The following is a 12,660-nucleotide window of genomic DNA, read 5'->3' on the forward strand; positions in this document are numbered from 1 at the left end:
AAATAGAACATAAGTCTTTAAGCTGGTTAATATTTTCTCCATCAGTTATCATTCTAAACAAGACTGTTGCCATACATATAACATGAATCTACCTACACATTATTTACATATTTAACAATGTCAAACACAACACAAAAGACCCAAAGCAACCACATTGACTACATCTCCCAGAAAGCTCAGCGCTCTGGGAGCATGCGCGAAGCAGTCTCTAGACGGCAGCGGACATGTGAAGACATGGCCTGTGTTTACATACTGCACTAGCGTTGGACTAATACGTTCATTGCATAAATGTCTTGAAAGCGAACCCCGTTTTTCGTCTGGGGGTTCCCGGTCTCGACCGATTCGCGACTCCATAAACGTTCAAAGCAAACATGTAATGTACTAACCGCATAGTCACAGATTTCACACTTACTACCAATGTGCAATACACCTCCCAACCGCTAAAGTGGCGCTGTGGCGCAATAGAAGGCTGGTGCACTCATTCATTGCAGGACGAAGAAAGGGTGAAGAAAATTTCAAGACATCCCGTGATAAAATGCATGTTTATTGAACAATAACGGATATACAAACACACGGCAAGCCCCGTACACCTGCACGTGCACGAAACACAACACAATGCTCTACAACAGACCACGGAGTCAAACATTAGTCCATGTCAGTTCAGCGAGTGTTCAACCACCGGCATGTCTCAGCTAACATCGACCACCGAGAATGCTTCCGGGAGTTAGCCGAGCGCTCACCGAGTGAGATGCGCTATACACACGTTAGAGTCTGAACGCTTATAATGCTAATAAACCACAAATTATAAGTTACCTAAAGCATGTTGGGATAGCATGGTGAACGTCAACACACAACCATTTATTAATAAAAGTGGACATATCCAGGCAAAAGAGGACGTTTGGTCAGCCTAACGCCGTTTATGTTACCTAACACAAAGAGAAATGTTAACGGCTCGTTTCTCCTCTGGCGCGCCACATACCTGTGTGCCGCCACGGCTTGGTTGTCCAGGTACTGGGCAGTCATGACACCAGCCAAAGAGGAAATTACTGGACCTGGAGACGGTAAGCCGTTATCTTGCGTTTGTCAGCTGCTCTCATGTTACCTCCTTTTGTGAAGGTCTTGTTGGCGTCCTCTGCATACCAGGCGTCATATGCCCCGCGGCGTATTCCCCCGACATTTGTTCGGAATATTTCAAAACGTCTAAGTTAGCTTTAAATGAACATTGAAGTTGCATCTTGTCGCCATCTTATCTGTTTACAATCAGTTGAGAATGCGCAACTGCGCATGTGCGGTCTCTTGTTTTTATGACGGTAGCGTCAGGAGCAGCCAAAGACCACCTGGTGGCAAGATAGTTATCTACCAGTGTTCATAAACAAAAGAATATTGGTCATGGCCGAAATAAAGATAAAGATAGATAATTATGTACAGTTAATGCGTTCAAGGTCTTCTGACTCTTTAAAAGTTGACATGGTGTCTCTAGCTCAAAGTATGAGGGACAAGAAGAGGTTGAAAGTCAATGAGTTTTGAAAAGGATTTGAAGATTTTCCAATTTACTTCCATTCACACTAATTAGACTGCCACCAGAGCGCCACCTATTGGCCGATTTGCACCGAATTTTGCACAAACTTTCATTGGGCCATGTAACACAAAGAGCAAAAGTATTGTATTAATCGGACTGTATTTGCTCAAGATATGAAATACTGTCTGTTTTGAAAACAATTTGCAGGAATTTGTTGTTTCATATTTTGGGCATTTTTTGGACTATCAAAATTCTTTTAATAACTTTTTGTCAGAAGGGTCCACAGATGCATCATGCAAAGTTTGGTGCAAATCGGTCAAATCGCCTAGGAGGAGTTCAAAAAAGTAGGTTTTTCATTTGTCGCGATTTAGCAAATGTAAAGTTACCGCGAAAGTGGGCGTGGCTTACACCACACAATTCAGCTGAATTCAGAGAACACATAAATAGAAGGTTTAACAATGTGCGACATATTATGTGGGAGTTATTAGCCAAAAACACTTTTGCATTGAAAATAGCGCCACCTGCTGGTCATTTTTGGTGTGTGAGTTACAGGGGCGAGTCTGTACCACCCCTATCAATTTTATTTCCATGAGTGTTATGGTGTTGGCACAGTGCCAAATGTTAAATTAGACGGCCACCAGAGCGCCACCTAGTGGCGGATCGGTTAGTCCTTAGTCAGATATCCTCAGGAGGGCACGGACAATAATTATACCAAGTTTCGTGTTGATCCGCCCAACCGATGTTGAGATATAAAATACTTAACAATTTAAAGAGCGCCATCTGGTGGTCATCGCCTGACATTTTGCACAGAGCCTCAGGGGCTCATGGGGAAGTAGTAAACTGAGTTTCATGTCATTTAGATACACCAATGTGGAGATATGCAGCACTTCCCGTTTACAATAAAATCTGCAGGAAGTTGTTATTTTATATTTTGGGCATTTTTTGGACTATCAAAATTCTTTTAATAACTTTTTGTCGGGAGGGTCCACAGATGCTGTGTGCAAAGTTTCATGCCAATTGGTGAAATTGCCTGGGAGGAGTTCGAAAAAGTAGGTTTGCGAAATTTTGCGAATTTGCAAAAAAAAAAAAAAAACAGTAGGCAGAAATGGCCATGGCCTATATCTCAAGATTCAGCACAATTCACTGAATGCGTGGATATAAGGTTTTTTAATGTGCAACTAAGTATATGGGAGTTATGACCCAAAACACACTTCCTTTGATTATAGCACCACCTAGTGGTGGAAATTCAGGACCATGTGCAACCGCCCAAACATATTGAATTTTGGATGTGGCCGGACAAATGTGAAAAGTTAGAAGCATTTTGAAATTTGGGAAAGGGGCGAAATTGGGACACAAAGTTGGGTAAATAATAATAATAATAATAAATAATAATAAACAGCGCGATTTCAATAGGGTCCTCAGACGACTTTGTCGTTGCTTGGGCCCTAATAATAATAATAAACAGCGCGATTACAATAGGGTCCTCACGGACGACTTCATCGTCGCTCGGGCCCTGATAATAATAATAATAATAATAATAATAATAAACAGCACGATTTCAATAGGGTCCTCGGACGACTTTGTCGTTGCTCGGGCCCTAATAATAAACAGCGTGATTACAATAGGGTCCTCGGACGACTTCGTCGTTGCTCGAGCCCTAATAATAAAGAGCGTGATTACAATAGGGTCCCACGGATGACTTCGTCGTCGCTCGGGCCCTAATAATACAAATTCCTTGCATTTCAATCGGGTCCTCACACCGCTAGGTGCTCGGGCCCGAATAATAATAATAATAACTAGAACTGCAAGCAGTTATGAATGGGGGCCAAGCCTCCCTGCGCAACTCGGTCCCCGGGTGTCGCAGAGCCCTTGGAAGTCGGCCTGACCAAACATCACTAAGCTTTATGGCTGGCCTCAGGAGCGACTCTGCATCACGCTCACCAAATTTCATGCGAATCTGATCAACTTTCATGCTACCTGATGTTTCTCTGTTTATAGCGCCCCCTATTGGTCAATTTCTGCCAAATTTGGCACAGAGCCTCTGGTTGACGTCTGAAACAAGTGATTTGAGTTTGATGTTGATAGCTTTTACTTTGACAAAAATATGCAATGGTATGTGTTTTTTAGCTAGCAGAAAAAAAAAAAGTTTATTTATAAGTACCGCATTTTTTGGAGTAGCAAAATTCTTTTGATAACTTTTGATCAGGCCAGTCTGGAGATTGTATGTGTAAAGTTTTGTGCAGATGGAGCTTAAACGCTGGGAGGAGTTTGAAAAATTAGGTTTTTGATGTGTAGTGACTTACTAAGAGACATATGCAGTGGGAGTAGGCGTGACCTTTGTCAGAAGATGCAACTCTATTTAGGGAACACGTGGATATAAAGTTTATGAAGATGTGTTTTAAAATGTGGAAGTTACAGGCCAAAACGCGTTTGCCTCCATTATAGCACCACCTAGTGGAGTAGACACACAATTTTTGGTATGGGTGGTCTGTGTGCTATTCTATATATACCCTGTGAATTTCAAAGCCCTCAGTATAAAAATAAATGTTTGTTGTTGATCTTGTAATAAGCCACGCCCACTTTGACCAGTCATGATAAACTTCAAGTTATGGCCTCAGGAGTGACCCAGCATCATACTCACCAAATGTCGTACAAATCGGTGCTGCCATTTGAGAGATGTAAATTTCCCATATTTGCAGCGCCCCCTAGTGGCCAACATTAGTCAAATTTGGCTCATACCCTCAGAGTCACATGCCAAGCAAGGATCTCAGATTTAGTGTTGTTAGCATTTATTTTGACTGAGATATGCAACAGTTCGCGATTTTATAGGTAGCTAGCAAAATGTATTTGTTAATAATTTGTGCATATTTGTACCGAACAAAATTCTTTTGATAACTTTAGATCAGGTCCAGCTGACGACTGTCTGTGCCAAGTTCCACGCCGATCGGACAAAATCCCAAGGAGGAGTTTTAAAAAGCAGGTTTTCCAGTTTTCATGATTTTGTGAAAGAAAATTATAGGTGGAAATGGGCATGGCCCAGCCCAGGTGATTCAGCACTATTCAGGGAATCTGGGGATATGAGGCTGTTGAATGTGTGACATACAGTGTGGGAGTTATAGCCCAAAACGCGTTGACCTTGGTTATAGCGCCCCCTGCTAACGGACCTATGTCATTTTTTGCGTCTGAGGTACGTGCAGGGGTCTGGACCAACCCTCCAAATGGCACCACCCTCCTTTGCACGGTTTAGCCTGCAGCATCACTTTTACCAACGGAAAAATAAAAATAGAGAAAAACTATAATAATAGTAATAAAATCCGAACAAAAACAATAGGGTTCCCAGCACCGCTGGTCCTGGGAACCGCGTATGCTTGCATTTGCGGTTCCCAGGCCCCGCGGGCTTGGCCCCCTAATAATAAACGGAGCAGTTTCAATAGGGCCTTCGCTGGCCTTCAGTCGGTGCTCGGGCCCTAATAATAATAAAAAATCCTTGCATTTCAATAAGGTCCTCGCACCGCTAGGTGCTCGGGCCCTAATAATAATAATAATAATAATAGTAATAATAATAAAAATAATAATAATGATGATAATAATAAACAGTGTGATTTCAATAGGGTCCTCGGACGACTTCATCATCGCTCGGGCCCTAATAAACAGCGCGATTACAATAGGGACCTCACGGACAACTTTGTCATCGCTCGTGCCCTAATAATAATAATTAGCACGATTTCAATAGGGTCCTCGGACAACTTTGTCGTTGCTCAGGCCCTAATAAACAGCATGATTACAATAGGGTCCTATGGACGCCTTCGTCGTGGCTCGGGCCCTAATAATAAACAGCGCGATTACAATAGGGTCTTCACGGACGACCTTGTCGTCGCTCGGGCCCTAATAATAATAAACAGTGCTATTACAATAGGGTCCTCACGGACGATTTCATTGTCGCTCGGGCCCTAATAAACAGCACGATTACATTAGGGTCCTACGGACAACTTCATCGTTGCTCGGGCCCTAATAATAAACAGCGCGAATACAATAGGGTCCTCATGGACGACTTCGTTGTCACTCGGGCCCTAAAAATCCTTGTATTTCAATAGGGTCCTCGCACCGCTACGTGCTTGGGCCCTAATGATAATAAACAGCGCGATTTCAATAGGGTCCTCCGTGGACGACTTTGTCATCGCTTGGGCCCTAATAAACAGCACGATTTCAATAGGGTTCTCGGACGACTTCGTCGTCGCTTGGGCCCTGATAATAATAATAAATAGCACGATTTCAATAGGGTCCTCCGCGGACGACTTTGTCGTCACTTGGGCCCTAATAAAAATCTGAACAATTACAATAGGGTTCCCAGCACCGCTGTTCCTGGGAAACGCATCTGCTTGCATACGCGTTCCCCAAGCCCCACGGGTGCCCGGGCCCAATAAACAGCACGATTACAATAGGGTCCTATGGACGACTTCATCATCACTCGGACCCTAATAAACAGCGCGATTACAATAGCTTCCTCCTCAGGCCCTAATAATAAATAATAATAATAAACAGCGTGATTACAATAGGGTCCTACGGACGACTTTGTTGTTGCGCAGACCCTAATAATAAAAAATAATAAACAGCGCGATTACAATCAGGTCCTCATGGACGACTTGCAGTCGTCGCTCGGACCCTAATAATAATAAACAGCGTGATTACAATAGGGTCCTACAGACGACTTGCAGTCGTTGCTCGGACCCTAATTAAAGCTGCAAGTAGCATTGGGTGGGACCTCTGACTCTCACTGTCGGCCTCCAGCTCACATAGACAGTGCAAATTATTCGAAATGTCGATAAAACACGCAATGTCAAGAGTACGCAAGGTCATTTTTGGCAATAGAGGGACTTTATATTACAGTACGTTACAATATGTTTTTCATTTTCAACCGATGTATTCACTAAAATGTAATTGTGATATGTCAGCTATGCAAACAAAATGTCTTCTCCAAAACATCCACACTGAAATGAAATACACTGTAATGATAAAGACATTATATATTGTTAACAACAACATGGTGTCTGTCATACTGTTAAGAATTGAAGTGTTCCCCATGTACTGTAAAAAACAAAGGTCTGTGGTGACAGTACTCCTGGTTTGTTGTGTAATACATTGTGATGTAAGTACATCAATATATAAATACATAATATACATTTTAACAGGATAACAAATATTAACATGGATAAAACATGAATTATAAAGGACAGTAAATCATAAAAGAAATTTTTTTTTACAAAGACTATAGTGGTGATTAAACAAAGGAGCTTGTAATTTTGGAGTGTAACATCCTCAAAGATGTGTATACTTTCCTGATGTTTGTAACACTCTGTTATGGACTTGTACTTGAAATGAGGTCATTTGCTGTAACCCTCCAGGTCATTAAGTTGGGTTCAGAGCAGAGGTTGCACTAGACTTTTTCGTCGCCGGTCATTTTGACCAACAGGGTCGTAAAAATCCGGTTATAATCTATTTTTACCGGTCATTTAATTTTCGTTTTTAAATGATAATAAAGATATTCAAAGACATTTAGTTTTCATTTGTTCGTTTTTAATAAATCCAACAAGCAAGTCATAAAGTGTGCATTAATAAGGACATCAATGAAAAGAACAGACATCCACACACCCGTGCCGCGAGCGCTTCTCTCAAGCTGGATAGAGCAGATCGTACCAAACAGGAAGTCGGACACAGAAAATACGAGAGAATCCGGCCAATTTTCAAAATAAAATAACAACAGCACAGGGAACGTGAGGAGAAAATACCGTGTTTATAATTTAAAATAACACAACAGTGCATAACCGAACACATTTTTCAATACCCTAATCACTTTGCATTGCAATTTTAATTTTGTGTCACCGCGCCTACAGGCATAACTACATAAATAAAATGGTCAGAACAATATGCCTTATTCATTCAGTGTTTATCCAACACGCTCAATACATGGACATTCAATGACAAATTATCATTAACTTATTACGTTATAAGAAACGATTGAAATATGGACTTACCCATGTTTAAATGACCTGTTGAAGTGAAAAAACGAGTACTGACGGGAACAGACGAGTGGAGTTGAGCACAGGAGAAATGCGCTGCCTGTGGTGTGGACAGTTCAGCACAGCACTAACGCGTCCGGTATGTCCAGGCTGTTATGTCAACAACGCTACATGAAGCAGATGAATGACTTTTTCTCTGCAGTGTGAAAACGGCAGCCACTTAAACCACTAACGGTGCACTCCGCTGCCAAGTGGGCAGGGGTGGTAATTGCAACCAGTCAAAATGACCGACAGCCTTCAGATTTTCCAGTCATTGTTGTAAAAAAACGGTCAAAGACCAAGAATATCTGGTTAACGCGACCCCTGGTCCAGAGAAATAATATTGATGAAAATAAATGGAAATACTTTTAAGGTCATTTTTAAAGTAATTTAAAACCTCTTGACCTGTTGAAGAGCTTGGGTGTACAACAAATGAATTCGGTCATTATCAAGTTCATTCATTCATTCATCTTCTAACCGCTTCATCCTCTTGAGGGTCGTGGGGGGGCTGGAGCCTATCCCAGCTGACATCGGGCGAGAGGCAGGGTACACCCTGGACAGGTCGCCAGACTATCACAGGGCTGACACATAGAGACAAACAACCATTCACGCTCACATTCACATCTATGGACAATTTAGAGTTACCAATTAACCTAGTCCCCAATCTGCATGTCTTTGGACTGTGGGAGGAAGCCGGAGTGCCCAGAGAGAACCCACGCTGACACGGGGAGAACATGCAAACTCCGCACAGAAGGGCTCCCATGCCCGGGATCGAACCGACAACCCTCTTGCTGTGAGGCGAGAGTGCTAACCACCACACCACCGTGCCGCCCTCGACACATCCATATTCATTTGATATTGTGATCGAGTGAAAGCTTGATTGCTGTGTACTGGCTGCTGGCTGAGGACAAAAGTAACAGCAGGCAGACACAAATATATACTAGTTAATTTTAGTGGAAAAACTGAGCAGGCAAACATGTATATGATCGTGTACTGCTGCAGCATAGTTTTAGCTCCAGATATGATTCAAATTCTAAATGAGGCAAAGAGTTTGACCTAGAAATCTTGTATTTTTGCTATCAGGCATTTATTTAAGAAGTTGTAGGAATGAGCCACATGAGTTGTTCTGTTTGGTCAATGTGTGTAATGTCAGGTCTGTGTGATGATGAGAAATACCCACAAACATTCAGTGTTGTTCCTTATAAATTTACCTAGGGAAAGGCAGACAACATGATTTGGAATTAGAACTTTGATGGCTTCTGAGAACCAAACTGCTGAAGACATTGATCAATCAATCAATCAATCAATTAATTTTATTTATAAAGCCCAATATCACAAATCACAATTTGCCTCACAGGGCTTTACAGCATACGACACCCCTCTGTTTTAGGACCCTCGCAGCGGATAAGGAAAAACTCCCCAAAAATCCCCTTTAACGGGGGAAGAATAACGCGGGAAGAATAAAGAATAATAAACGCAGCAATAACAATAGGGCGAGAGCCCTCTGCTTACGGGCTCGGTCCCTAATAATAATAATAATAATAATAATAAACGTACCAGAAATAATAGGGTCCTCGGCATAATAATAATAATAATAATAATAATAATAAACACACCAAAAACAATAGGGACCTCTGTGAGAGATCTAATAATCAGATGACTGTTACCTGAGAAGTAAACAGCAAAGGTACTCTGCCCCCTTATACACATATTTTTTAATGTTTACTGTGTCTTTCTTTATGTACACTTGTGATCTGATTGTTAATTGAGGGACAGTTACTCAGTGACGTTTTGCAAGTCTTTTTCTGTGCACTTATGATCTGGTTGTTAATTGAGAATTTGGTACTTACTCTGTACCCTTATGCACATACCTTTGCTGTTTCCTGTGCCTTTCTGTATGCGCACTTGTGATCAATCAATCAATCAATCAATCAATTTTATTTATAAAGCTCAATATCACAAATCACAATTTGCCTCACAGGGCTTTACAGCATACGACATCCCTCTGTCCTTATGATCCTCGCAGCAGATAAGGAAAAACTCCCCAAAAAAAACCTTTTAATGGGGAAAAAAAACGGTAGAATCCTCAGGAAGAGCAACTAAGGAGGGATCCCTCTTCCAGGACGGACAGATGTGCAATAGATGTCATACAGAACAGATCAGCATAACAAATTAACAATAATCCACATGACACAATGAGACAGAGAGAGAGAGAGAGAGAGAGAGAGAGAGATGCAGGTAATGACAGTAGCTTACAACAACGTTGTTGAAAGTAATAATATTATAGTTATAGTGGTACAATATGTTGAAAGTATGTATTAATATCTGGCAGTATACATGTGTGACAATAGTCATATGTGTATTATAATAATAAACAGTAGAAGTATGACTAATGACTAATGATGGCAGCAGCAGCAGGAGGCATCTGGCAGGACCATGGCAGCAGCACAACCACACACGTCACGCTGTCCAGGCACCGCTGCGATATGAGTTAATCTGAGAGACAGTGGAGCACAAAGGCTCCGGAGAAGAAGCCGAGTTAGTGACATCCAGAATGGCCGAGTTAGCAAGATGCAGTAATAGAATACAAGAGAGAGAGAGAAGGAGAGAAGGTGCCCGGTGTATTATAGGGGGGTCCTCCAGCAGACTAGGCCTAAGTCAGCCTAACTAGGGGCTGGTACAGGGCAAGCCTGAGCCAGCCCTAACTATGAGCTTTATCAAAGAGGAAAGTCTTAAGTCTAGTCTTAAATGTGGAGACGGTGTCTGCCTCCCCGACCGTAACAGGAAGATGATTCCACAGGAGAGGAGCCTGATAGCTGAAGGCTCTGGCTCCTGATCTACTTTTGGAGACTTTAGGGACCACGAGTAACCTTGAGTTCTCAGAGCGCAGTGTTCTGGTGGGATAATATGACACTATGAGCTCTCTAAGATATGACAGAGCTTGACCATTTAGAGCTTTATAGGATTTTAAATTCAATTCTGGATTTTTCAGGGAGCCAGTGCAGAGAAGCTAAAACAGGAGAAATATGATCTCGTTTCTTAGTTCCTGTTAGTACACGTGCTGCTGCATTCTGAATTAGCTGGAGAGTTTTTAAGGACTTACTAGAGCTACCTGATAATAGAGAGTTACAGTAATCCAGCCTAGAGGTAACAAAAGCGTGGACCAATTTTTCTGCATCTTTTTGGGTCAGGATAGGCCTAATTTTCGCAATATTACGCAGATGAAAAAATGCAGTCTGTGAGGTTTGTTTTAAATGAGAATTAAAAGACAAATCTTGATCAAATATCACTCCAAGGTTTCTTATGGTAGTGCTAGAGGCCAGAGCAATGCCATCTAGAGAAACTATGTCATCAGATAAAGAGTCTCTGAGTTGTTTGGGGCCAAGAACAATAACTTCAGTTTTGTCTGAATTTAACATCAGGAAATTGGTGCTCATCCAAGTTTTTATGTCTTTAAGGCAATTATGGAGTTTAGTTAATTGATTAGTTTCTTCTGGCTTCATCGATAAATACAACTGAGTATCATCCGCATAACAATGGAAATTTATAGAGTGATTTCTAATGATGTTACCTAAAGGAAGCATATATAGAGTAAATAGGATTGGTCCGAGCACAGAACCTTGCGGAACTCCAAAACAAACTTTGGTACGTGAGGATGATTCATTATGAACGTCAACAAACTGAAAACGATCAGATAAATAAGATTTAAACCAGCTCAGTGCAGAACCTTTTAGGCCAATTAAATGTTCCAGTCTCAGCAGTAGAATTTGATGGTCAATAGTGTCAAACGCTGCACTAAGATCTAATAAAACAAGTACAGAGACAAGTCCTTTGTCTGAAGCAATGAGAAGGTCATTTGTAATTTTGACTAGTGCTGTCTCAGTGCTATGATGCACTCTAAATCCTGACTGAAATTCCTCAAATAAATTATTATCATGGAGAAAATCACACAGCTGGTCTGCGACTACTTTCTCAAGGATCTTTGACATAAAGGGAAGATTTGATTGGTAATTGAGGGACAGTTACTCAATGACTTGATGCAATTCTTTTCCTGTGCATTTATGATCTGATGAGATTTTGGAACTTACTCTGCCCCCTCATGCACATAGTTTTTTACTTTTGTTCACTGTGCCTTTTTGTATGAACAGAGTATATTGTGCATATGTACATCTGTTTTCGGTGCATCCACTGCTATTAGCTGTGACATACTTTCTTAAGATTGTTTTTTGTTTTTTCTGTGCCTGTGAGTTGGTACTACATTTTATTAGGGAAGTGTTAAGTGTTTTTTTCACACACCTGCTCTGATTGCTTCGAGCGTACTTAAACACCATTTTCTTTACCATAGTTACACACTGAAGAAGACTTTCTGTCAAAATGTCTGTTGTGTACTGGTACTGCCATCCAAGCTGGTTGATTAAACTTACTAAAAGGACATTTGAGAGTGCTGGTGTATTTCCCTTTTTCAGAATTTGTACGATCACCAGTGCTGTCTCTTGCTTAGAAATGGACACTATTCAGAGAGTATTTTTTTGGACCTTGCCACCTTCAGGTCAAAGTTTTCAATTGACTGTCATTTTAATTTATAATAAAAGCTTATACAGTTTTGCTTTGGATGTTCATTGTTTACATTGGAATCCTGGATTTTTATGTCAGCTTCATTGCTTTTATTAACTTGACACTTTTTCACCACAGGGCTCTGACAATAGCAAAATCGTCAGTGTGATAAACATCTTTATTTCAGCTGCTGGAATGTGGGATTTAAATCTTTACATTTGTTCTTTCAGTTCTTGGACTTTACTAACAGTAACTTGAAGGTTGAACTTATTTTGGGTTTTATGTTGCTTATTTCTGTGTATTTATAATTTAGCACAGCACCTGAGGATATGATGAGGTTATGTGTCTTAACTGAAAGATAACAGAAATACTAAAAGTTACTAGTGAGTTTAGACATGGAGGGAAGCCCCGATGCCTTTTACTTTGCGTTGGATATTTCTCTCTGAAATTTGTCGGGACTGAATGATGGTTCCAAACCAAATGTTACTGCTTTAACACCTCACAGCTAAAATGTTCTGCATTGTAAATGAC

General features: G+C 41.0%; 1 protein-coding gene across 11 annotated transcripts in view; it reads left to right on the forward strand.

Annotated features, from left to right (window-relative positions):
- The window catches only part of nrxn3a (neurexin 3a), a 735,897-nt gene that overhangs the window by 97,288 nt on the left and 625,949 nt on the right, over nucleotides 1-12,660 (forward strand). The gene's annotated exons all lie outside the window — the stretch shown is intronic.

Source organism: Epinephelus fuscoguttatus, linkage group LG14 (genome assembly GCF_011397635.1).
Source record: "Epinephelus fuscoguttatus linkage group LG14, E.fuscoguttatus.final_Chr_v1".
Taxonomy (NCBI): domain Eukaryota; kingdom Metazoa; phylum Chordata; class Actinopteri; order Perciformes; family Serranidae; genus Epinephelus; species Epinephelus fuscoguttatus.